The sequence below is a fragment of the Aquarana catesbeiana genome, linkage group LG05, assembly GCF_042186555.1.
Source record: "Aquarana catesbeiana isolate 2022-GZ linkage group LG05, ASM4218655v1, whole genome shotgun sequence".
Taxonomy (NCBI): Eukaryota; Metazoa; Chordata; class Amphibia; order Anura; family Ranidae; genus Aquarana; species Aquarana catesbeiana.
Window position 1 is genome coordinate 397322960 of NC_133328.1, and position 27529 is coordinate 397350488.

The 27529-nt window shown below is 40.3% G+C and overlaps 1 protein-coding gene across 7 annotated transcripts in view; it reads right to left on the reverse strand.

The window, feature by feature from the left end:
• ATXN1 (ataxin 1) overlaps nucleotides 1-27529 on the reverse strand; it is a 440770-nt gene that overhangs the window by 407526 nt on the left and 5715 nt on the right. The window lies entirely within an intron of this gene.

Sequence of the window (27529 nt, forward strand, 5' to 3'; positions counted from 1 at the left end):
GTGTCCCAGTGCTAAACCTTTCATCCAATTTCTAAATTGTTGCATTTGTAAATTCCACAAGCCAGTACAAGGGAATAGTAGAGGTAAAAAAAAAAAAGTACTTGTGGGTTAAACCTATAATTTTTTTTGGTACAATTCTCCTTTAAGGGGCGTGGCAGCAGGCGGGTCCTATGCCTACATACTTTTGCTAATAGGTGTCCCTGATTCCCATCCCAAAAAGTTGGGAGATATGCAATGCATCTGTGTACATGGGTAAGTGTGAGCTGGACGGTGAAAGCAATCAAAAGCCTGCATCTCTGTGTACTAGATGGGAAGCTCTGCTGCATTTGCCTCTCACATGTATGGTAAAGAGTGACCTGCTTACAAGCAGCCCTTTCAAAGTGCTTCAAAGTTGCACACAATCCAGTGCTACTTGTTGCTTTGAGAGAGTGAAAAAGGAGAACCATGCGATAGGTGGGCAGTGTACTGTGAGTTTGTAGGCGTGTTTGTCATGCTACACTGCATTGTACCCTTAAACATAGCTCTCAACTGTCCCTGATTTCGAGAAACTGTCCCTGATTTGGAGCAAAGCCCCTCTGTCCCTCTTCCTCCCTCATTTCTCCCTCATCTTGGTCTGATCCACATAGTTGTACATTAAAATGCACTTTTTAATCTTTCAAAAAGTCTTTCACAGTACTAAACAGTACTAAACATTTCATACAAATTCTAAATTGCTGCATTTGTAAACTTTAGAAGCCAATATAAAGGAATAGTAGTGGTAAAAAAAGCCCTTGTGGATTTAATTAACCATTTTTTGTTAATTCTTCTTTAAGGGGGTGTGGCAGTGGGCGTGTCCTATGCTTACATACATTTTCTAGTAGGTGTACCTCATTCCCATCTCAAAATGTTGGGAGGTATGCCTTAAAGCCTAACTTTCTTATGACCAAGCTGGTCCAAACAAAGCATTTCCTTTTACCAACAGGTGTGCCCACTGGGAGCACTGTATAAACTGTATGTAGCATCAGCATATCAGCAGTATACAGCACTGTGTTCTAGAAGCACAACGAAGACTTCCTGTCCACCTCCCAAAACAAAATCGAGCGCTGCTTAGCCATTCATAGGAAGTCTTGTGTTTTATGAATGAATGCAAGGTTTCCTCTGATGCTGATGATAATAACAATAATAATTATGTAGTTTAACTTGCCATTAGCAGTACAACTATCTGTGCAAAAACAAAAAAAGGAACTAAAGTTGGCTATACAGTAAGACCTTTGTTTTGCGAGTTGTGCGGTATACAAGCGTTTTGCAAGACGATCACATTTTCTTTTGAAATTTTCACTTGATTTGCAAGCTCTTTCTTGCAAGATGGGCAGTAGAAGGATCACAGTTTTAATGTAAAAAAAAGTGAAATTACACTCACAATATATAGCCCGCATTAGGGAGTCTGGTGCTCATCCATATAGTAAAGCTGCTGGTGAATACAGTAAAGCCACTTGTAAATACAGTACTGTATGTGGCCAGAGGTCCGGGGGCGCTGGTGGCTCCCAGCTCCTCCTGGAAAACTCAGAAACACTCTGAGACTCTCGGGGACACTCAGAGACACTCCCAGCTGGGTGGGGCGGGCATAACGTGTGTTTGGGGCAACCGGAAGTGTCCACATTTCCCAAGTGTCTCAGAGTTCTCCAGGAAGCATTGGGAGCCACCAGCTCCCCCGGACCTTTGGCCACATACAGTACTGTATACACCAGCATCTTTACTGTATACACCAGTGGCTTTACATGCATGAACATGGGATATAAATTGTGAGTGTAATTCCACTTTTTTTTACATTAAAACTGTGAAAAATCATCTGCGTTTCCATTATTTCTTATGGGGAAATTTGCTTTGATATACAAGTGCTTTGGATTACAAGCATGTTTCTGGAACGAATTATGCTCACAATTCAAGGTATTACTGTATAAAAATAGATCCTTTTCTGTTTAGCCTGCAGGCTGAAACGAAAAAATCTAAAAGTGATGGGATGCAACCGTCAATTTTTTGCCCGGTTATTTAGATTTTTCAACAGAGCGATATTGGGCGGGAGACAGCTGACAGGGCCACCTACTGAGCAAATTTTGGCTGGTTCATCGGGAATTCAAACACTGTATGGCCAGCTTAAGACTATGGTGCACTATTATAAACAATAACAGACAGTGCAGCGCTGAGTGGATAATCTAATAACTACAAATAATAATAAAATGTCCATATAAAATCATGTAAGGAAAAACATAGATGTAGTAAGAAAGCCGAAAGCATCAACAGTGGTAAAGGGTGCTTCATGCAAATTCTGAAGTGCTCCTTAATCCGTGCTCACACCACTTGCTAGCCAAACCGCTCACCTTGCAAAATGGACCCCTGGGCTAACAGGAAGGTCACACAGGCATTCGCCACCAATGGTGGTTAAGGTTAAATCTTGAATGGAAAGCCGGGCACCTCTTTCATTCAATAGCTTTAACCGTAATCACATGAAATGTAAAAGAATAATATAGTGCTCTCTGTATGGCTAAAACTTGAATACTTTATTAAAAAGACAGGTACTCACATATGAGGCACTATACCTAGTGCTAGGATAATAGGCGTATGTACATCAAAATGGTAACAGCAAATGATAAGGTGACTGCAGTGACGTCTAGGGACTTCCTCAGCGGTAATGGGGTCCCATACGTCCAGTTATTTATTTATAAAGAGCCCCTTATCTGAAACATCTGTTTGTAATAAAGCACCGAGCGGTAAACGTCCAATCAGAATGCACTGCTCGGGAGTAGGAAGTGGAAGGCCGTATCTGTTTACTATAGTTGCCGTAGTGATCACGGCGTTGTAACAGCACAACGCCGAATCACGTGATCATCTACGTCAGAAGGTGCCTCCCACATGAGATAGAGGCTGAGCATAAGCCACTGACGTAGGATGACACTCAGTCACTTGATGTGAATCACGTCTCATCGGCTGTGTGATGAGACACATCCGGAAGGGGAGGAAACATACCTCACTACCAGCCCTCGTTGTGGAGAGGTTGCTATGGGAACGGGGTGCTAGTAAGCAACCCGCTCGTAACCATTCCATTTAAAGCTATAAATTCTGCAGATGGACAACTCCATATGACGAGCGTCACTAGTATAATAGCGGTACTGTACCTCACTATTCAGGAATAAACCTTAAATGGGAGGGGATCACATCAAGGTAATCTCAACCACCAAAAAAATGTATAAATAAAACGGCCAATACTATTACAAATAATTGTGTCAATCAAGGACAACAACTTATAAAAATGATAAAAGACAATCATTGCAGCCACCTTTCACAATACCAGAGAGATATAATCACCAATTATTAAATATCAGAAAAAATAAATGTCTAACTGTTATAACATACAGAATAGATTAACTATAAAATACAATAGAGGGAACTGCTAATTACCGATCAGAAATAAAACAGTTCAAATCGAACTCAACATTGAGCCCCGTGGGTACTCCCACGTGTGTTTCGTAGACCCAGAAAGACTCACGGCGGCTCAATTGTCGTATGAAGTTTCCACCCCTCCAATGGGGTATTACTTTTTCTACTCCCCAAAACTTTAATTTAGCAGGACTACGTTTATGGAATAATTTAAAATGTTTGGAGACATTATGTGAGTCTAGACCTTTCTTAATATTCGTAATATATTCTCTGATACGAATATGCAAGGGTCTGGACATTCTCCCCACATATTGAAGACCACATTCGCATTCTATGATGTATACCACCCCCGATGTGGAACATTTGATGAAATCTTTGATTTGATAGACCTTCTTCGTGGCTGGGGCCATGAACTCTTTACGTTTTTTGATATTACCCTTAGTTTGTTTACATGGTGGGCAACGCCCACAAGCATAAAAGCCTGTCAGGATATTAGTTATCCCTTTTTTCAAAGGAGAGTGGTGGGTCAATGACCCCAGGGGCCAGCTTATGTCTTAGAGAAGGCGCCCTCTTATACACAAACTGGGGATGTTCAGGGAGCACCGGGCCGAGTGTTTTATCCTGTTTAAGAATGGGCCAATACTTGCGAATGATCCTTTCAAATTTTTTATATTGGACGTTATAGTCCAAGATAATTCTGATGTTCCCAGATCCATCTTGTTTGACCCTAGGACCAGCGGCTTCTAGTTTTTATGAGGTTTTTGCGCTGACTGTTTGTTTTTGATTATCTATGATGCACTATTGTTCACTGGCTTGGTAAAAGTTTAATGCTTTTAAACATGACACTTAAAGTGGAACTAAAGGCAAAAATACCTTAATTTCCACGGTATGACACCAGTGAGGTCCCTCAGTGGTGCCGACATCTTCTCCCAGGCTCCTTCTGGGTGCCGGTGTTCGACCATCTTGATTGGCGGCAGGCATAGGATGACGTCACTCCCGTGCATGTGCAACTCAGTGTACAAGTGAACAGGCAAGTGTATTTTATTGCAGAAGAGACACTGCTAGTTTCTTCTGTAATAAAAAGCCTGTCTGTTCGCATTTTTTTTTTTTTTTAATTTACATCATCCTCTTTAATGTGGAAAAGATTGAGGACCATTAATACATGGTATAACTGCTGTATCTGTAGTATGTGTCATAGTATTGCTGTTGTACAATTTAAGTGGATTTCTCACCATAACCCTATTAAAACTATGTTGATTTGTGCCTTCCTGTTTATAGTCTTTTGAAAAGATGTTATGCTGAGCCAAAAGTCAGCATAGTGGTTTACTTAACCTTTTGCCACCCAAGTAACGCATATGTGTGGCAGCAAAGAAGGTGGGTTTTAATACCCACATGTTGCACATATGTATCCATGGGTGACCATGGTTTCTCTGCTGAGAGCGTACTCGCTGCCAGACAGCTCCTGGTCTCTAGTAATGATTGGGAGCTGGTGGGACCCAATTGTGCTCCTGCATTGTCTCCTGCTCTCCCAATAACCACAAGCAGCAACACTCATTGCATAGATATGTTCTACTTTTATCACGGTCAGGAAAACAGGCCACACCTCAGGCTCCTCCTCCTGGCTCCCTATTTGCCACAGGCTCCTGATTGTCGCTGTATTTCCACGGCTTAATCTTTGGTTGACTTGTTGCAGGGCAATGCCCTCTGCTCACTACCCCCTTCTGCCTTGGTTGATCCCTCCTTTGCAGGCACCTGATATATTCAATGATCCAGCGTCCAAGGCTTGTTTTAGGTTTTCTCACATGCCTAACTAGTTGTTATTGTTCCTGATGTCCTGTGTATCAACCTTTTTGTCTGTCTTCTCACCTTTCTGCCTGCCATCTGGATTAATCCTTTGCCCGTATACCATACCTCCCAACTTTTTGAGATGGGAATGAAGGACACCTATCAGCAAAAGTATGCAGGCATAAGACACACCTCTTGCCATGCCCCCTTAAGGAGAATTGTACAAAAAAACAAGATTGGTTAAACCCACAAGTGCTTTTTTTTACCACTACTATTCCTTTATATTGGGTTTTGGAATTTACAAATGCAGCAAATTAGAAATCAAATGAAAGGTTTAGCGCTGCATTTTATAGTTATACAGATCAGACCAAAATGAGGGACAATTGATAAGCAATGAGGGAGAGAGGGACATTATTCCAAATCAGGGACAGTTCCTCAAAATCAGGGACAGTTGGGAGCTATGCATATACTGACCATAACTCTGCTTGCCACCAGTACTGTCCTTTTGCCTGTTTATCAGGTTCCTGCCTACTGCTTGGACCGACCTTCCACCTGTTTGCTGACCATGTCTCTGCCTGCCACCTATAATGACCCTTCTGCACGTCCGACTGACAACGTTCCTGATGAGGCCACGGTCCCAGCCATTTTCTGCAGGCATCTGTACTCTGGGTACCACAGGTACCCCTTGTTCACCCTTTACTCAGCCTCCTGTACTTCCTAACCAGGGAGCATAGCATCATGTATAAGTCCTAGGGGAAACCAAGTATCATGGATTCACCTGCTTTAAAAGGGCTGCTAAAAGTGAAGCTATGCTAAGCCAGCTAACTTTTCTGACCAAAAGTACACAGGCAAACTTTACAGAAGCCTACCCTGAGATTCGACATACAACAGTTACAGGAAGGTATGCATGTAGATAGGAAGTGGTGGCAAATAGGCTGCAGAAAAATAACACTGCTGATATGTAACAGGGATAAAAAAAGGTGAAAACAGTATTTCATTAAAAATGCCAATAGTTTATATTAGTGCTTTGCAAAGTTAAAGTCATTCATTTAGAGTTCTTATGTACTCTACTATGCTCAGCTGAGCTATTTAAAAAAGAAAATTATTTCAAAAACATTTATTGGATTGTGCAACTTTTAACTGAAAGTGCAGCTGATTTTTTTTTTTTTAGAAGTGAGTATGTATACTACATAAGGCTCTGAAGCACCATGACATAAATATGGCAATTGGATCATAGTGGGTTGAAGAATTCTAACATGTCTTCATAATCACATTCTATTATAGGCGCAAGTTTAATGTTAATGGTCCATAGAGCCATTTTCTAGAAAATAATTTGATGATAAATAAGTCTTGCACTACTGCTCTTTGTCAAGAAAAAATTCTGATCAGTTTCAAGGCCTTGGTATGGTCTAGTCAAGTTTGTATGTCATTTATCATGCTGAATAGGAAATTAAAACTGCACTGTGCTAAATTTATCATAAGTAATCACTACTCCTGTAAATTATTGCTTTGGTGATGAATGAGCAGTCAGTGTTTCCAGGAACTTTCAAAATACTCTCAACCACCACAGTCAACATTTACAACTGTAGTTGGGAGTTGGAAGAAAATGGGATATTTACTGGGCTAGTTTGTGCAGTACAAGCATCAATCAAAACCAAGAGGCACATTGGCTTCAGAAAGGACATTTCCTGTTTGGTTAACACCCATTTCTCCCACTTCTGTTATGGTGTCACCGGGATAGGAAGTTAAGGAAAGCAAAAAAAGAAAACCACTCTATAAAAGACAAAAAAAAAAAAAATAGCTGCCTGGAGTTGGGCCATTCATAAATTAATGAAGTTCCTCTGGGATGTATATATGCTGTAGAAAGTCCACAGGTAATTAAACATGAGTGTTTATTTGAAATATTATATCGTGATCTCATTAAATCATAAACATGTGATGTGATAATGTGACTATTGTTTAAGGACTTACCCTGCTCTCAATGAGGTGAGTTTGGTACCAGACAGGGGTGTTATCAAAGCTTCTGCACATTGTGCATAGAACTTGATTTGATCTGAGAAGCCTATCTAAGCTGATAACAAGACCGCTTCAAAAAACTGAATGCAGTTAGTTAAGTAAAAAAAGACTACTAAATGCATTTTTAAAAGCAGCTAGTTCATTTCCCTGAATTTTACTTGGTATTTTTCTCTTGTAAAAACTCCTGTACAGCAGAGCTCAGATTTGGAGAAAGAGAGGTAACACTAGTGGTATTCAGATGTCTTGCATCCATATGTGCTGACATATGTTCCTTCCACGGATTGCAGGAAAGAAAATTGCTCGATTCCCCCATCAACACAGTCAGTGTTGATGGGGGGGAATCCTTCCTGCAGTGCTATTGTGTCTTGCTGGTGGGGAGCCTTCCTTGCTAGCAGAACACAATGGTCACTGTTGGCAGCTATAGCTGGCGGAAGTGATCGCATTAAAAAAATCCAACAGTACAACTGGCCTGTCCATAGATGGATCAAAGCAGGATCAAAGCAGGCATGAATTTGATCGATCTATGGCCAGCTTAAATCTCTTTATTTTTCACAGTCCAATCACAGGCTGAGGTCATGGAGTGGCCCAGCTGTAATATGTTGAAGTAAAGGAAAAGCTATGTGTCAGGGTTGTGTGCATCTCAAATATGGACAAATAAAAAAAAACATCCTTTTGAAGGTTAAACATAAGCCAAATATATATTTCAACTGTGTATTTAGAAAGTATAACCCAGAAGGTTATAATACATTATTTGCATGACTCCACTCAGTATACTGAACAGTGGAATATTCCATTTATTTTTGGGATATGTGATATAATGGTACATGTGAATACTGGTCTAAGAAGGCTCTACTTTCTTAAGTACTGAGTATTTAATTTTTTTTTCTGGAGTTCAGGGGAGGTGCGGGTACCTAGTTTTTACAGGTACCCGCTCCCACTTCCACTCGGATCGCCTAGGCCCAGGGTCTCCAAATTAGGGCCCTTCTATTGTTCAGGAACTACAATTCCCATCATGCCTTGTCAGGTCTGTGACTGTCAGAGTTTTACAATGCCTTATGGGACGTGTAGTTCCGCAACAGCTGAAGGGCCGTAGTTTTGAGATCCCTGGTAGGTTATCCAAGCGGAAGTTCTCCTCTCCACCCTCCCCCCTGCAGTCTTCTGGGACATGTCACCGATCCCAGCAGACTGCCGCACCATTCAGCAGGCGCAGCGTGACTCCCACAGGCGCAGAGCGCACCCTGCTGTGAAGTCGCAAGCTGTCACAGCCAGGTGCTCACAGTTGAAATGCCGGCACCGGGGAGAGGAGAGGGAGAGAACGGACGGCTCTGGTGAGCAAATAACTGGATCGTGGGACAGGTGAGTGTGTGTTTATTAAAAGTCAGCAGCTACACTTTTTGTTGCTGCTGAATTTTAATAAACACAAAAACGATTGGAGCTCCACTTTGGATTCAATTACAATTTGAATATTTAGAATGTTTGTTTTTTGTTATTTTATTCCCAACTTACATTTATGTACTAAAAACTAGACACACGTGGACTCATATAAGCACTGATGGTTCATGTGACACATTGCAGTCTCTTGACTGGAGTATCTGGTGGCCACATTTAAACACACTTGGCCACAAATATGTTTGAGTTTCAAATACATTGTCATTGACAACAAAAGACTATTTCAACTTCAGCTATTCAGACAATAAGATGTAAATTTCAGGAGTTGTTTTTGCCCCATATAGAGGGCAATTATTGGCAGATTAGGCTTAAAAGTACCTAATCTAAAGAGATAATCAGCCTGTGTTATTTCTTTGCAATAGCTGCCTTGTCAACAAACAAGACATCCCTTCACAGTACCTTGTGCATGATGCCTTGACAAAGGAAAGTAGATTACTATTTAGAATTTTTCATTCTCATGTTAACAGCTTGAGGGTGATTAAAGCCTTCATTCTACATGCCTGTTTTGATTTCTGAAAAAGGCTTTGTTGTAAATCAAAAGATAGTATTAATTCAAAATTGCATTTCAGTGAAATGTCTCAGTGTAAGAGTATAATGAAGTGAAAAATGGAAGCATTTTACCATGCCTAGATAAACCAAAAAACAGCAAAATAATGTGCAAACCCTTCATAAAATGTGGAAGATTTTATGAAAAGCCAAGGTGATGGTAGAGTATCCATATCCCAACTGTCTTTTTTCAGAGCAAAGGAAGTTCTATATATTGTATTGTGTTCTAGGTTCCAAGATTTACCCCCAAGTCAAACCCACAGTCAATAAGGTTGTTGGCTTCGAGACACTTGTGATAAGATACTCTCAATTGTTTAACTGCTACAGCCACTGCAAAGCCAAGTACTGATGTCATGCTCTCTTTGTTTTAGAGAAAAAAACAATTGGTGAACAAAGCTGTACAAGTGTGACACCTGGGTATTTATAATACTTTTTGCTACCCTACCTTGGTTTTTGTTATGGAAATTCCAAAAGAATGTTAAGAAACTATACACTTTTCTGTTTCTAGCATCATATTTTTTATTTGAGGGCAAATCCTGAATCATTGTTCCATTATTTTACATTAAAAATATCTCTGACTGTCTTATTAAGACCCCAGGTTGCTAGTTTTAAAAAAGTAGGGATGCATCTTGAGGGAAAACAAGGGGCTGGGCAAATACAGCACATCCAGATTCCAGACTGCTTGATTCCTCGCCCCAAGAAGGTGCAGTCGGGCCAGCCAGTCTAGCATATTTACATTTTAGGACCATGTCACATGAACCATCGCTGGTGACAAGTAGTACGTTCCTCTCACTTTACTAGAGTCAGGTGCAGTCTCTGTGGCGCAATCGGTTAGCACGTTCGGCTGTTAACCGAAAGGTTGGTGGTTCGAGCCCACCCAGGGACGCTCATGTTTTCTCCATTACCTCAGTGGGGCCCGAAGGCTAAAACAAAGCGTGTCCTTTGGTTCTCTTCAGGTGACCGGCAACTGAGCAGACAAACAAGCGTTCACTGGAGACCCTTGCAAATGTACTAGCCGTTTGTTGAAGAGGTTTACATAGTTGATCACTTTACTAGAGTCAACCATGTGATTAGAAAGATGATGCAACGGCTCCCAACTGATTACGGTCTTCAACATGGATTATATATGTTGTCAACACATCAACAAACTTGTTTCGAATGTAAAGTTCTCTACTCTTGTATGACAAAATAGATCATATCTTTTTCGTACCATGCAGGGACCCTTCCTCAGATATGTGATCAGTGCCTGCATGGTCCAGAAACATTGCTTTTCTATACAGTCATACAGGAAAAAAAGAGCTCTGGACTTTGAAAGAAGCATGTTGGTGTCTTGGCAACATATTTCCTCCATTGCTAGGTAAAAGTCGCTAGTGACAGGACCACTGAGTGGCAGCTTTTCTGTTTTTATGGAGTTGCTCCCTGCCTAGTTGGGCCAGTACGATGATGCTACTTCATTGGGTTAGACAGAGTTCTGGCCCAATGAAGGAGTGATTCCATAGGGTTAAGCAAAATGCTCTCCAGCAAAGTGTTGCCAGCCAGCAGTGTGTGACATTGGCCTAATATTCATATGGTCATTCTCCAGTCAGACTTACACTGCTTCAATTGGACAAAATATCTATTGCCTTCCTTAGATGATAAAGCTAAAAGTAAACTTGGGCAGGTGCCTGCACTATTGTACCTAATCTAAGTACAGAATGAGCAATACTGAAAGTCAGACAGATCATTTCTAACGCAAGCACTGCTATGGACTCATCATAGATCTGATAGACACAGGAAAAGGTGGTGCACCACCCACAGCAACAAGTTCCATGTGTTACCATTACAATGACAGAATAACCATGAATGCAAGGAGAAATGACCAGTGATGCTGATGTGTGTGCAACTGCTTAACATGTTTACTAAAGCGCACAATCAAATCGTAACAAACTATATAAGATTCCCACAGAATAATTGAATGCTAGAAATTTAATTGCAGACTTTACCAGAGTACGGACTTCTACCATATTTTGTAAAGTTTCACTTGCAATTTAAAGGGCTCAAAAGTAATATTTTGATATAACAAAACCAGAAAGTGATATCACGCAAATGGTAAAGTAAAATGGTAAAGTACAATGAATCAATATGAGTGAGTTGCAGCAAGAATCATGTATAGGATAACATACACTCTACAGCATGTATAGGATAACATACACTATACTCAACAGCATGTCACGCTAACAGAAAAGTGCTAAATGTAAATGAGTGAATAAAAAAAAATCCAATAAACCATAAACCAAAATATAATCACAAAAAAAAAATAAAGACTTGTAGTCCATAAAGTGAATAAAAAGTTCATGCATAAATAAAAAGTCCAACACCTTTATAGTAAATCCAGACTACAACATATAAAGTTTCTGTGCATTTCAGCTCAGCTTGTTGAAAAAAAGCACCACATGTCCTTTCCCCAATATAGATGTGTGCTTACCAAAACACGTGTGACTCTCTAATGAGAGGTCAGAAAACACTTGTGTAAGGGAAATCTCACTGATGTAATCCAAAGTCTTACTTTAGGCCTCTGCACACAGGCTCTCCACTGCTCAAGTCCACAGGAAGGAAGTAAAAACAGAGCACCAGGCTCAAATAGTGTAAAATCCTTGATAAGGTTCTTTATTGTAATTAAAAAATGATAAAAATCATGTATCACATTGGGCATTGACAAGAACTATGAATCCCACAATGCAATTTGGTATCATGCATGCGTGGTGACGTCACCCAAGGGCGAAACTGGAAGTTGTGACATCGGCATGCATGCGTGAACACGTGTATTTTTTGTGATATATTTTGGTCTATGATTTTTGAATATTTTAATATAGTTGGAGCATGGTAGGCTGAGACACCCCCCTGTGTCTTGGATTCCCCAATAGTAAAATCTCCCTGGCATAGTTCCTGCCTCTGTTTTTGTCCACCTGGGAGTTTTAAATATACCTGTCCCACTCCTAAAGTTCCAGCTTCTCCTGTTACATACTTCAAAATATAAAAGATATTCCAGCAGCCAGTCATACATATTGGCACATGTGCAGACTCAAAAACTCAGGTGCAGAGATCTCGCCAACACCTACCATAACCTGAAATATCACTTGGGGTGGACTACCACTTTAAATTATACATTTATCCTACATTGATGCCAAATAAATGACATATTCACAGATAGAAAAATGTATTTTTCATTTGGTGTTAACTCATGCTACTGTTTTTACTTGGTTGTTATTGGCTGCAGCTGTTCTTATATATATGGCATTTATTGAAAATATTCATATATGTACATAGCTGTAAATACATAGGAAGCATATTTCTGCCGGGTGTATTGTAAGTGTACTATCTGAATGAAGACAATTGGAGATACTCTGCGCATATGGTGAAATATATATGTGTGTGTTTGTGTGTTAAAGATTAACTATTAAATCCAGCTGCTGAACACCAGACTACAGTCCATATATTGACTATAGTACCATACTCAGATAATTATCCCTGAAGACATTCAAAAGACTAAATGTGTTGGCAAGGGCAACACATGTGATATCAGAGCAAAAAAGAAGCAAATGTAAAGCTATTTATTACCGGAACATCCATTCCAAGAACCAGCAAATAAAATATTGTACTGTGGCTGATTTGTGAACAAAAAATGAACGCACATGCACAATACATTAACTCTCCCTTTCTATGCATATGATTCATTATGGCATTTACAAATTAAGTATTTAAAAAAATCCCCATTAATAATAGCACAGACAATAGAAAAATAAAATAATAATTTCCAGCCAACTGGGACAACAAAGTATTCAGGAAGACTTCATAGACATCAGACTTCTGAAAGTGAAGTTGATTTTTACAAAGAGTTTTTGCAGCTGCTATCTAGGGATTGCTTAGGAGCTGTGAGACAAGAATGGCAAAAAAGGGCTTACAGCAGCCTCTATACAGGGGTACTGTGATGCCGCGTACACACGACCGGACTTTCCAGCAAACTAGGTCGGACGGGATTAGTCCGTCGGACAATCCGATCGTGTGTGGGCTAGTCCGATCCTTTTTTGAGGAAGAATTCCGACGGCCCTAGAAATAGAACATGTTTCAAATCTGTCCGACAGACTAAAAATCGGGAAAACCGTTCGTCTATGTGCTGGTCCGACGGACCAAATACGATGTAAGGGAAGCTATTGGCTACTGGCTATTGAACTTCCTTTTTTTGTCCCGTTTACGTCATCATGTACAAAACCAACAGACTTTCGACCGGACTTAGTCCGTTTGTGTGTGGCCAAGTCCGTTCGTTCTGAAAGTCCGTCGGACCTCTGTCGAAAGTCCGTCGGGAAGACTGTCGGACCTAGTTTGCCAGAAAGTCCGGTCGTGTGTACGCGGCATTAGTTGGGGTAGCATAGAGAATAGCAAGGGTCACTTTAATTACTCTTCTCAAGTCAGCTGAAACTACGCTCTCTTGGGTGAGGAAACAAATCCGTAAAAAAAGTAATCCACCTTCATTAAACCCAGTGCCTATTACAGAAGTACTTTTATAAAAGAGGAAGGTGATTGGGGAAAGGGTTAAAAAGTGAGTGATCACTGCATAGGCCTCAAACCCACCTCAAGCCCCCTGGCAGACACATTGATTGCAATGGCATGGCTCTTAACTGTCTCTCATTTGGAACCAAATCCTTCTGTCCCTATTTCCTGTTTAGTTGTCACTCTTTTTTTCTTTTTATCACATAGTTTCAATGTTTTTATAATAGCTAGACTACATTTGCACGGGCAATTTGCCCCTGTGTGAATGACAGCGGCAGGAATCTGCTGATTCCTGTTGCTGTTTTTCCACCTGTGAGCAGCTAGCTGCATCCGCTGAGCCTGTGTACATGATAAACCAAATCTTTCCAGTAGCAGTAGTCTCGATGATCCCATCTTGATGCTTTCCCAGGCTCTCCACAAGTTCCTTACCCAGGCCCTCATGTGGCAAAGTGATTTCTTGTACTTCATCTCAGACATCATTTGTTGCTTTCCTGTCCTCAGTCAGGCCCCCAGACCACGGAACCTCAAGCACCATGACTCACTGGACAGGCAGACTTCTTCTGCTCCAAGCACATGTACAAGCCTTAGGCCTAATCACTCAGCTGCTTATCACACACCCACCCCAGGTCAGAGCCTGGGGGGGATAAGTGAGAGATCACTTGGCCCGCCCCAAATATTTATGCTCGCCCCCCAGCATGCACCAGTGCCCATCAACCTCCTACTGGTTGGTTAGGGAAAGTATGAATATTCATAAGTTAGTTTTACTGTAGTTTATCATACTAATTTCCAAAGTTACCAGTGACACCTACTGGCAGAAAGAAAAAATCACAGCTTTACTGAGTTTAATGAAACCCCAAATGAACAAGTAGACTTTAAATCATCTAGGTTGTCTACTACCCAGCAGAACTAAATTTGACTAATAGCGCCTGTTTAGGACAGGGCGGCTGACTTCTATGGTTATTACAGCACTTGAAAGGACAGAAAAATAGACATATCTCACTTTTCAAAAGGCAGCACTTGTTGTTTTGCATTCCACTGCACATGCTAAAACACAAAGGTGTAAAAGGGTCTTAGAGTCCCTTTTCAGCTGTACAAACTGAATACAAAACTCAGTTTTTAATATTCACATGTCTCTTTCTAAATCACACGCGAGGATGGTATTTGTGTTTTTAGAGACTGGCTCTTTTGCAGACATCACATATGCATTGCAGTTGTTCATTCAGTAAGTGACTGTGGGCTGTATTTGGCTTTCTGGTATTTAGAATGCTTGTTTGCCCTTTTCTGAATATTTTTACTGCACACACACAGACATACCAAACACAAGATGCACTAGGGTCCTGTGGAATAAAACGGCAAACATTGTCTGTGGCTGCCAGCCAGGTAGAAGTGCTACTTAAACCCACAGGACACGGCAATCCAAGCTCTACCCTGTATATGACACCACTGGCAATTAGAATAGCCCTCAGTGCTGATTCTTTACTTGGTGTGCCCTTAACAACTGCTTTTCTATCAAGCTGAATGGAGAGACCTATCTGGATGATGCAATGGGCTCACACATTTTTCCTATGCTTGAAATGGAGCTGGAAACATATGTGCTGTATGAGAACTGAGAACACAAACATAATTGCGGGCTCCTGAAATTTGCAGAAATATATATATTGCTATGGTTTGTTTCACCACAGTCAGCAGCTTTTTGTACTAATTCATCATGGTGTCTCATGATAAAAAGTCATTTAAAAGAGAATTCCAGGTTTACTTTCACTTTAAAAAGTTTGTTTGGGCCAAGCTGGTCCAAACTAAGTTTTTCAATGTCAGCCCATTTTGACATTGAAATAATTTGTTTGGGTCACCTTGGCCCAAATTATATAATAAGGGTGAAAGTAAATCTGAAATTGCATTTTTAATAAAAGTGTTTGTGTTGCTCATAGCAACCAGAGTTTTCAGGTCATTATTAGATGTGATTGAAAAGAGAAAGTTGGATATAGACAGGCTCCTGCAGGCAACAGGAAACCTTTCCTTTGGAATGCTTCATAAGCGAGGCCCAACCTTCGCTCATGTCCATTATATAAGTGTAGGCGCAATGAACTGGAAAAAATAGTGGAAAAACCCTATCCCACAAACTGATCTAAGTGTATAAAAAGGGAAGCAAAATGTATCTCTATCAAAAAACATTTAAAACTCTGGGAATATAGAAACATACAAATGTGTAAAAATAGGGGGGCATAAAAAAAAAGGGGGGCACAATGGCGGTTATATATATTTATATCAAATCATATATATGCAGGAAAAAAAGTTCAAGGGTCCAGAGACCAGGATAATGTGCCCATGTCCATGTCCAAGCAGACAGGAACACATCCTCTATCATCAGAATGTTTCCAGCATTGCAAAATACTTTAGTAATAAAGGCCTATCACGGTGGGCTTGTTATGATTCAAAGAGAATATGGCAAAGTGGTAATAAACAGAGTGAGGCACTTGTGTTACACATGTGTTGCTGTCTGAAGCGCGATCTGGGTTCAGATTGAGCTTCAGACAGCAAATAAGCAGGAGGTGAGGGGGTTGTATCGCCTCCTCACTGCCTGTTTTTACCCCCTTATTCTCAGACAACTGTGCCGCAACCACACCGGTTGTGTGGGGCTGTTTCAGCATGGCACCATTTACTTGAATGGGTTGCACTTGATAGGTGGTACAGCCCGCCAAGAATGTCAGGGTGTATAATTCTTGGCGCAGCCATGAAGCAAAGCATTGCAGCAGGACCATGTGTACACCCCCAGCTGCTGCCATGGCAACAACAGGGGGAGCTGGCTGAGAAGTGGTAAAAACCACAAGTCCAAAAAAGGCCAGTGAGTTCCAATTCAGTGTGGCCAGAGTAATTTTTTTTTTCCAGTACTGATTTGCATGCAACTCGATTGGCTGTGCGGACAGGTATACAGGGACAGGTGTATGGACCTGAAGGCACAGGCTTTGCCTCCAGATCCTTGCACCAGTCCCTGCATACCTGTAAAACTCCTTTGTGTGACCCCACAGCCGATACATACCCATTCACTTTCTATGGACTGCCTGTACACAGCTCAGTAGTGGGAAAAAACAAAACAAATGGCTCTGATTGCTGAATAAGGCTGAGTGCCCGTGTGAATGAGCCCTCAAGAAGGAAAGGGAACCATCAGCAGCCCTCATTAATGTGGAGTCCAAGATAAAAGTTGAACACCAATCTAAAAATGAATGAAAAAATGTAATAGACCTGTAGTTATGAAAACAAAAACAGCAGCTTTTGTTGCAAAACTCACATTCAATACAGAGCTGTCATCCACAGTAGATCTTTTCTGCCACTAGATGCCTCCAGTCTTCTGGGCTTATTGACAGCCATGTACATATACATATAAATATATATATACACACACACTTTATACACATACATACACAGGCACATACACACATACATGCACTCAATTTGGTTACCCGAAGCTTTGCGCCCAGCCTCCATTCCAGCAGTATGAGATGTTCTAAAGCTATAAAAGTTGTTCTCTTCTGTTAAAGTGATTTATTTCTTTTGTGTGGTGTATTTCTTCTTCTAAGCTCAAGCATTACCTATGGGCTCAAGCTGCCCGCCCACCGACATAGAAAAAATAAATAAGCTTTGGGAAAAAGGGAGTCATTCATCATGAGTGATCACATGAAAACCTGCATACTTAAAAACTGGATCACTTTATTTTTAATTTGTCCAAAATTGCCATGGTTTTTTTTTTTCCTGTGATCAGATCATTTTTACTGCACTGACCTTGAATTAATGCAGACCTCAAGCCAAAAACAACAAGAAAAAAATGATTAGCTCATTAAAAAAACAACAAAGTCTGCTTTTGCTGCAAAATTCGGCTTCAATACAAATATTTTCTTTGCAGTAATTTTTTTTCTGATGCTAGAAGTCCTCAGCCTGGTGGCAAGCATGAATTATAAGAAATTCCTCTGAGACCTGCCTGCTGCCCATGACTGGACAGTGAAGAAAAAGCAGCAGCACAGTGATGAGCTCATCTCCACGTCTGACTGGACAGTGAAGAAGAAGCAGCACAGTGATGAGCTTCTCTCTCCGTCTGACTGGACAGTGAAGAAGCAGCAGCACAGTGATGAGCTCATCTCTCTGTCTGACTGGACAGTGAAGAAGAAGCAACAGCACAGTGATGAGCTTCTCTCTCCGTCTGACTGGACAGTGAAGAAGCAGCAGCACAGTGATAAGCTCATCACTCCGTCATTCTCATACGTGTGCGCAGCCTATTGCATTAGGGTGTGCACCCCAAAGCTCCAACACATTTGCGTTTGACATATTTACCGGCCTCTTCCCCACTCTCCATCCTGAAACAATGGGAGGAAGGGGGAGCAAGGGAGCACATGGGGGGCTTGGGCAACAGAAGGAAGAGGAACAGGGAAAGGAGGGGTGGCAGGGTGGCATATCTTAGTACCGATCCCTTATATTTTCCTCCTGTGGCAGCTGAATGTTGACAAAAGGGAGAGGAGGAGAAGCCTACTTTCAGCTGCTGCAGGAGGAAAATACAGATTGGAACAACTAAATTCCACCCCCGGCACCTCTCTTGTCTAGGTTCTGAGGGTCGGCAAGGAAGAATTGCGATTTACCTGTCACCTGCCCACCATTGACAGGTTGTAAACCCCAAGATTAGGGTGTGCCCAGGCACACCTGGCACACCCCTTGCACATGCCTATGGTCAATCCAATCTTTTCTACTCACAGAATGCTGCTTGTCAACACAAGAACAAATAGGTTCCTTGTGCGACTACTTCTTATATGCAGACTTGCCATATATGTACTGAAAGTGGCTGATATCAGGTCAGGTACTTACACTGCTTGCATGAAAAAATACATTTTGTGGTGTATTAATGATTACAAGGCTGCTATCATTTGTGTCTTTTATTCCTGCCTGGAGTTCAGCTTTAAAGCTGGAGTCCTGGTAAACAGTTACACACTGTGTGGGAGATTTACGAAAACTGGCGCACTCAGAATCTGGTGCAGCTGTGCATGGTAGCCAACCAGCTTCTAACTTCAGCTTGTTCAATTAAGCTTTGACAATAGAACCTGGAAGCTGATTGGTTTCTATTCAGAGTTGCACCAGATTTTGCACCATGCAGTTTTAGTAAATAACCCCCGCTGCATAGACAAACGCATGGTAACTGCTTTCCATGCCAAAGTATTTGTAAGCCTTTGTAGCCAGGTTTACAAACCAGGTCCCATTGTCAGATAGAACTGCTAGACCTGGGACCTCCACTGCAGCTCGAACATAAGAGCAGGGCCCAGAAACACTCCAGCTTGCTGAATGGACAATAAAGGAGAAGCAGCACAATATGATAATCTCTCTGCTCACTGTGTAAATGTTTGCTATTAGCGTGTTCACTTGTAGGACATGTGCACTGCAACAGAGCCTGGCTGGTTCCTAGTGTTGATTTTTTCTACTCCAGTCTGCTATACAGGGTATTAAAGAAGACCAATGTTAGGTAATACATTAGTTGCATTTAAAACATATTTAATTTTTTTTTTTTTTTTTTAATGAATACATAACGGCATTAATTGGTGTTTTTGTATAAACCTGAACTTCAGCATTAAAACTTCTGCTATAATTAGCCATAATACAGCATCTTTGCTCTTCCAGATATCAAGGCGGTATTACACAATCAGCATAAACTAGGAGCTTAGTATCAAATGAGGAGCATTTCCAGAGTTCTAAGGAATTTGTATCATGTGACACTGGCTGCACTTAGTGGTACAGATAACTGCTGGTAAGAAAGGTGAACAGTAAAGTATGTAAATACATTTCATTCTATTCACAGATACTGAACAAAGTGAATTGGATTAACCCTGGTTACAGCCTGTGGCCTAAGTGTAAGCCCGGTTCACATCAGTGCGCTGTGCGAAATCACATGTGATTCACACCACACTGCAGTGAAAATCACATGCAATGTCTGTGTGATGCGATTTCAGCCATACAGTTAGTATGGCTGAATTCACATTGCATTCAGACCAAACTCGCACAGGACCATTTTTTGGTCCGCTCCAGAATCGTATCGCATGGGTGTTCACACCTATGCGATCCGATTCATGTCCGAACTGGCAGTTCGCACTGCGATATGCAAACTAATTTGGGGGTGTCATTAGCTTTCTATTGACACTCCCAGCAGTTCGCATAGTGCAGTGTAAACTGCCTTGCAAGTCAGGTGCGATGCGGTGGATTTGCAGTTTTCCCGCATCGCTCTAATGTGAACCGAGCCTGAGGCTGGATTCACACTTTTTGCAGTTTTAGTGCTTTTTGCATTTTGCAGATTTGCAGTACCGAACGTGTTCCATAGGAAACCATGTTAAATGGACTGTAGAATTAGGGTCCAAGCGCACCTAAACGTGTCTAAACGCGTTACACGCATTTACAAGCGTCAATCATTTTTTCTGCCAAAATGTTGCTGCCAAGAGAAAAGGAGTCTAGGAGAGTTAGCAAAACGGCCAGTGTGCATGAGGCCTTATAGATCAACTGTGTTTACTAAAATGTTAACAGTGTAACAAATATTAGTGTGAAAGTGTGTATCCACGGTTTCATTTTTAATTGTACTTTCCTTATAGTACTTATGTAGGTTACTCTAACTTCTGTTTTTCTTCTTTTCTTTTCTTGTGAATCTCCAAACTGAAAACCTCAATAAAAATATATAAAAAAAAAAACTTTTACTTCAACACCTTAGCTTATTTTTTAGCAGACCTGCTGTCTGCCAAAAAAGCAACACTTATAGGATAAGTTCACTTAAAAAAATAAATAATCATTGCACATTTTTTTGCAGGTTAAAAAAAATTAGCATTAATTATTTTTTTGTCCTAGGAGCCTGCAGTGCATTGCACCGCAATCTGCAGATTGTTAGCGCAATGTCAGCCTCCTGCAGACGCTCAGTAAAGCTATCTACTTGTACATCCTGTAAAGGCAGACAGTTACTGGAGAGCAGGAAGATTCAATAAAAGTGGGGTTCCACCCAAAAAAACAAAAATACCTGAAAAATTCTAAAAAAAAACACAAAAAAAATTTGGATATTTTTTTTTTTTTTACTTACCTCTAAATGCCTGTTGCTAGGGGGTCCCTCGTAGTCTGCCTCTTCCTTTGCCTGGGCTGGTGACATCACTTCCCCCTCGGCACAGGAAGGGCTCGGCTCTGCTCCCTCCCTCCTGTCAATCATCTGGGACCCATTACAGGTCAATCACGGCGCGGCGCCGCTCGCGCATGTGCAGTGGGTGTCAGGCTGTGAAGCCACAGCCCGGCGCCCACAGTTGAAATGCCGGCGCCGATGAGCGGAGGGGGGACGAGCAGAGGGGGGACGAGCGGGGCTTCGATCCCCCGCATCGCTGGACCCAGGGACAGGTAAGTGTCCAATTAAAAGTCAGCAGCTGCAGTATTTGTAGCTGCTGACTTTTAATTTTTTTTTTTTTTTAATTGACCCCCTGGGTGGAACTCCTCTTTAACTACGGGAGCACTTATCAGAATCTGTCTGCCACAATGGAAGACGGTACTTGTAGTTCATTCATTCACAGAACTCTGTGTGGGTGGCTGTTACGAGTGTACGTGTTAAATTTGGTGTTATCGCTCTCACTCTCTCATACTGGTCACTGGAAGTTCAACATGGCACCTCATGGCAAAGAACTCTCTGAGGATCTGAAAAAAAATTATTGCTGCTCTACATAAAGATGGCCAAGGCTATAAGTAGATTACCAAGACCCTGAAACTGAGCTGCGGTGGCCAAGACCATACAGTGGTTTAACAGGACAGGTTCCACTCAGAACTGGCCTCGCCATGGTCGACCAAAGAAGTTGAGTGCACGTGCTCAGTGTCATATCCAGAAGTTGTCTTTCGGAAATAGACGTATGAATGCTGCCAGCATTCCTGCAGAGGTTGAAGGGGTGGGGGGGTCAGCCTGTCAGTGCTCAGACCATACGCTGCACGCTGCATCAAATTGGTCTGCATGGCTGTCGCCCCATAAGGAAGCCTCTTCTAAAGATGATGCACACAAAAAAGCCAGAAAACAGTGTGCTAAAGACAAGCAGACTAAGGACATGGATTTGGAACCATGTCCTGTGGTCTGATGAGGCGGCAACCAGGTGAGGAGTACAAAGACAAGTGTGACTTGCCTACAGTCAAGCATGGTGGTGGGAGTGTCATTGTCTGGGGCTGCATGAGTGCTTCCGGCACTGGGGTGCTACAGTTCATTGAAGAAACCACGAATGCCAACATGTACTGTGACATACTGAATCCAAGCATGATTCCTTCCCTTCGGAGACTGGGCCGCAGGGCAGTATTCCAACATGATAACGACCCAAAACACACCTCCAAAACGACCACTGCCCTGCTAAAGAAGCTGAGGGTAAAGGTGATGGACTGGCCAAGCATGTCTCCAGACCTAAACAATTTTGAGCATTTGTAGGGCATCCTCAAACGGAAAGTGGAGGAGCGCAAGGTCTCTAACATCCACCAGCTCTGTGATGTCATCATGGAGGAATGGAAGAGGACTCCAGTGGCAACCTGTGAAGCTCTGGTGAACTCCATGCCCAAGGGGGTTAAGGCAGTGCTGGAAAATAATGGTGGCCACACAAAGTATTGACACTTTGGGCCCAATTTGGACATTTTCACGTAAGGGTGTACTCAGTTTTGTTGTGAGCGGTTTAGACATTAACGGCTGTGTGTTGAGTTATTTTGAGGGGACAGAAAATTTACACTGTTATACAAGCTGTACACTCACTACTTTACATTGTAGCAAAGTGTCATTTCTTCAGTGTTGTCACATAAAAAGAAAGATATAATAAAATATTTACAAAAAATGTGGGGTGTACTCACCTTTGTGAGATACTCAGGGTCCAAAATCCCATGTTTTCCAGTTGTGCCTGTTCACACCTGAGTGTCACTCGATAAAAGTTCTTTAGCTTATTTTGAGCTACAAGCTTTAAGCATTTTGGAAGCACCTGAAAAACACACAAAGGCAAAACTGCACTTTTCCCCCCCTCTAGTAAATAGCTTTCCATTGGCTAAAAAAAATCAAATAAAAAAAAAGGCTAAACCCTGAGATGCCTGCAAAAACATGCACAACTGCCTGCATAAATACAACAAAAAAAAGAAACCTTCAAAACATCCATAGACGCTCAACTCAAGTGCCGATGACAGGAAGTGCCAGAGTGACAGTGGCCTGGAAACGCTGGGAATTTCAGTTCTACATCAGCTGGAAAGCTACAGGCTGCCTGCCACCATTTAAAGCTAGTACAAAAATAAAATGCAATCAAGCTTTCATTTTTGTGTTGAGCACATGCAGGGAATGTTAACAAAAATAGAGATGACTCCCATTTCTTGTGCTCCAGAGTTTAGCTTATGTAACTGCCTTCCAGGGAGTTTATATTGCCAGGAATATAAAAAAATATAAAAAAAAAATCTTTCCTCTTAGACTCATAATAGTTCACATAGTGTCAGTGAGAACAGAACTTTAGACTGCTTGTCGTGCATAGTACATATTTATAGATCAATTTTATTTGTGCTTTCGAAATGTGGTAAGACTTTAAATGAGAACATTAATCCTCTTCAGTTTTCTGGCTTGTTTTTTTTTTTTTTTAAATGTCTACCTTCATATATGGGGTTTTGGAGCAATCAGATAATGGGCCAATGTCACAAGGTTAGACATGGATTACAAGCAAGAATATATCAGCCTGAAATTTAATTCCATGGACATTTTCCTTTATTATCCTGTTTTAGTAGCATTTAGAGGCCTATCAATCTGGCCTATCCACAGCCACATCAAAGTTCATTTTTCACCATACACGTCCTGCCGAGCACTGTCAGGCAGCAGTCACACTGATTATTAAAGTAGGTATTAGCGCACTTTTCTGACTTCTCTAATGTAAATATGGAGGACATGAATAAAGCTGAACATACACTATACAATTTCATTGTAAAATGTCCTTTAGGTCTACTACCAACTATATAATCTAGGGGCGTGCACATTACATATAAACTGAATCAATTATTTAGATTCAACTCGTATTTCATACTTTTGGTCAATTTAAAGTGTATGGTCCCTCTTAAGCTGGCTTCACATTATACAATTTTTATTGTTCAATTTTCTTCAGATTTACCTACAACTCTGTAGTGCAAGGGCCTACCTGATTGCATACAAATTAAAAATGTTTAGGTTTGACCTCATATTATATGGTTTTGGTAAATCTAAAGAAAAATTGTAACATAAAATTGTATAATGTGTAGCCAGCTTTAGATTTAGGCTACTTTCACACTGAGGCGCTTTACAGGTGCTACAGCCCAAAATAGCGCCTGCATAGCGCCTGTAAAGAGCGTCTCCTGTCTCTCTAGTGTGAAAGCCCGAGGGCTTTCACACTGGAGCAGTTCGTTTGCAGGACGGTAAAAAAAGTCCTGCAAGCCACATCTTTGCAGCGCTGTAGGAGCGGTGTATACACCGCTCCTAAAGCGCCCCTGCCCATTGAAATCAATGGGGCAGGGCCCCCAAACCCTTTTTCGCCCGCTAGCGGCCGAATAGCACTTCTAAAATGACAGTAAAGCACAGATAAAAATATTGACACTTTACCGCCGGCTTCCAATTAAAGGCATAGGCAATTTTAAAAAATACATCATGCATCAGGTAAGTTCCCTCCTACACTAAAGGTTTGTTCACACTATCTCCATCGAGTGCTGTGTTGTGGTGGGGTTGCACACTCACTGCACTGCATGTCACAGCATTTCAATTCAACGCGTTGTGGTTTATAGACTTAAATGAAGTGTCATTTTGTGACACTTCAATAAAATACACAGCAGGCACCAGCTTACACGCATTTTAATGTGCGGACTGGTGTGCATGAGCCCTAAATCCTAACATGGTGATACAAAGTATCCATGCATGCAACATTTTACACTAATTATGTAGCTGGTTCAACCTACTGACCTTTTCTTCCTGGTGTATTAGGTTAGGGGCCAGGAAACAAGGTTGTAGATAAACTGAGATACTGGTGTTAAAGTGACTACATCAACTAACATATGTTTCCTCCCTTCTCATCAAAATTATATATTTAAAAAAAAAAAATTAAAAAGCCTTCTGGGCCTCATTTGCACTGTATATCCAGACACTATGACATCATTGCACACTTTAGTTATTTGCTGTAAATATCTCCTAAATGAACTGCAACATACTCGAGTCTAATACACGTGAACATCAAATAGTATTACTAAATTGAAAGGTTTTTCCATGGACAGTCCTCTGATTCTTGATCAGAGTTCCTGACAGCACTTTGGGAATTGGTGTGCCAATATAAATACAGCCACTGCTAGAATCTGCCACTGTTCTTACATACATTTTGTTGAATGGAATTGTGAGCTCCATTACAATGTAGAATAGGCTTAGTGAGCCTGGCTAAGCACTGAAATAAGTATAAGCTACGTAACTGTTATACCACATGGGGCTATGACATGCACAGCTCTCCTAAATGCCACGGATCTCCCAGGACAATACTGTTTCTATACCAGTGGAAATCTTTCACAGGGTATGTCTTCCACAACACGTACTATAACCTGGCATCCAGCTATACACAAAAGCTGCGTGTTTTTATTCTTTCATTTAAAAGAGGTAAGGGGTGATTACCAGCTGGATTCTAGGGAAATGTTCTGCAAATCTATTTTTATATTATAAAGACGATATATAATTGTTTAGATATGCATGTGCAAAATAAATAAATAAATAAATAAATAAATAAAAATAATATATATTATATAATATATATATATACACACACACTTTCATTGTGTGTTTAACTAATAAACAGTTACATGTATGTAGTAGTGAAAATAAGTACTAGTCATCCATATACAGACAACACAGCAAAATGCAGCTGACCAGTTCCTAAGCTATTCTCTACTATTTGTATCATGGTGTTCTGAGTCACCTTGCACTTCATGCCTCAGCAATAAATTTAGTGAACTATTTGCTACAAATTATATATATATATATATATATATATATATATATATATATATATATATATATATATATATATATATAATTTTTTTTTTCTTCCATTGACAGTTAACTCTTTTTTTTATACTTATTTAGGATTAGTCAATTTCCAGTAAAACTCTAAAAAGGTGAAAAAAATAGTATACTCCAAAATGAATAAATCACAGATCATTTATGACAGTGGCATAGACTCAATTCATTTTTTTTTTTTAGTTTTTTTTTTATCAAACCTGTGTTCCCTTACCCAATAGACTCTAAGAGAAGGTAAAAAAATAGAAATGTCCCCTGCACATGAATGACTACCTGATGCAAAGACTTGTTTGGTGGTGTAAATTGTTTCTGTAACGGTAGAAGGAGAAAAAAGCAAGTCTTAAAGCAAACATCAGTGCAAGTGATAGAATAATTTAAAATTAAAAGCAGTCCAGCAAACATGCTAGCCAATCACATTAACTTTCAGGGATTTTTAGAGTAATCAGAACACTCTCTCTTTACCTGTTAGTTACAAATGGCTGCAGTAAAGTGAAAAGTTTAAGGAGAGTCCGTATTTATTTTAATTGTGCATGTTTTTATCTGTGTTTACCCCCCATGCTTTTCCCCTTTAAATCTAATGGTTGGGTCCACTACTCTTTCACTAAGATAGTGCTCTCTAACATTGCTTCCTTTTCTACACAGTGTGCCCACTCAATATTTTACATAAATGACAGCCAATAATAATAGATCACAAAAAAAAAAAAAGTATCGTGCTTTTCAACTGCAACTTTTAAAGAAGGTCAATGTCATTAATTAACCTTAGGCCCGATCAATGAGGTATCATTACACTGTTACAGAAAGCAGGCCTTTAGAGTATTACTATAAGTTACTGAAGCTTTTCTGTTCAGAAGTAACACATATCAGAATGTGATAATGAAAGTTCTTGAAGAATTTTGAAGCTGTACTTGTGTGAGAAAATACAGTGCATAACGATAACCACATTCATCAAAATGTTCAGTTTATTAACACATCTCATGCAGTCTACAAAGATGCAAATAAATAAGTATATATATATATATATATATATATATATATATATATATATATATATATACATATACACACACACATACACATATTTGCATAATCTTCGTAGGTTGCATTTACATTGATTACCATGATAAAATGTACACGTCTCTCTCTCATGTATATATATATATATACACATACACACACACACACACAGTATATTATAGAGCCATACAGTCATAGTTAACAGGAGTTTCATCTTTCTAAACCCCGGTTTTTCCTATATTGTCCCAGACTTGCACATATGTATATCTGTAAACAATATTTATTAACATATACATATATAGATCTATAGTTTAGGCTTAATGCACAAACCTTTAGACAGGAATAAGGAGCATTTTAAGCATGTAACTGTCATTTTCAAGTCTCATTGGCCTCATCTAAAAAAATATATCTTTTTAAAAGAGATCCTTATAGTGATGTGTTCTCTCTATAAACTGAGTTGATTATATATTTTCTCACTTCCTATTAGCATCCATTAAAATCTATTACTAATATACATTCACACACATTGTGTATATATATATATATATATATATATATATACACACACACACACGGTACACACACAAACATATGTATATATATAATGTGTGTGTATCGTGTGTGTGTGTATGTGTGTGTGTATATATATATATATATATATATATATATATATATATACACACACACACACGTATATATATATATATATATATATATATATAT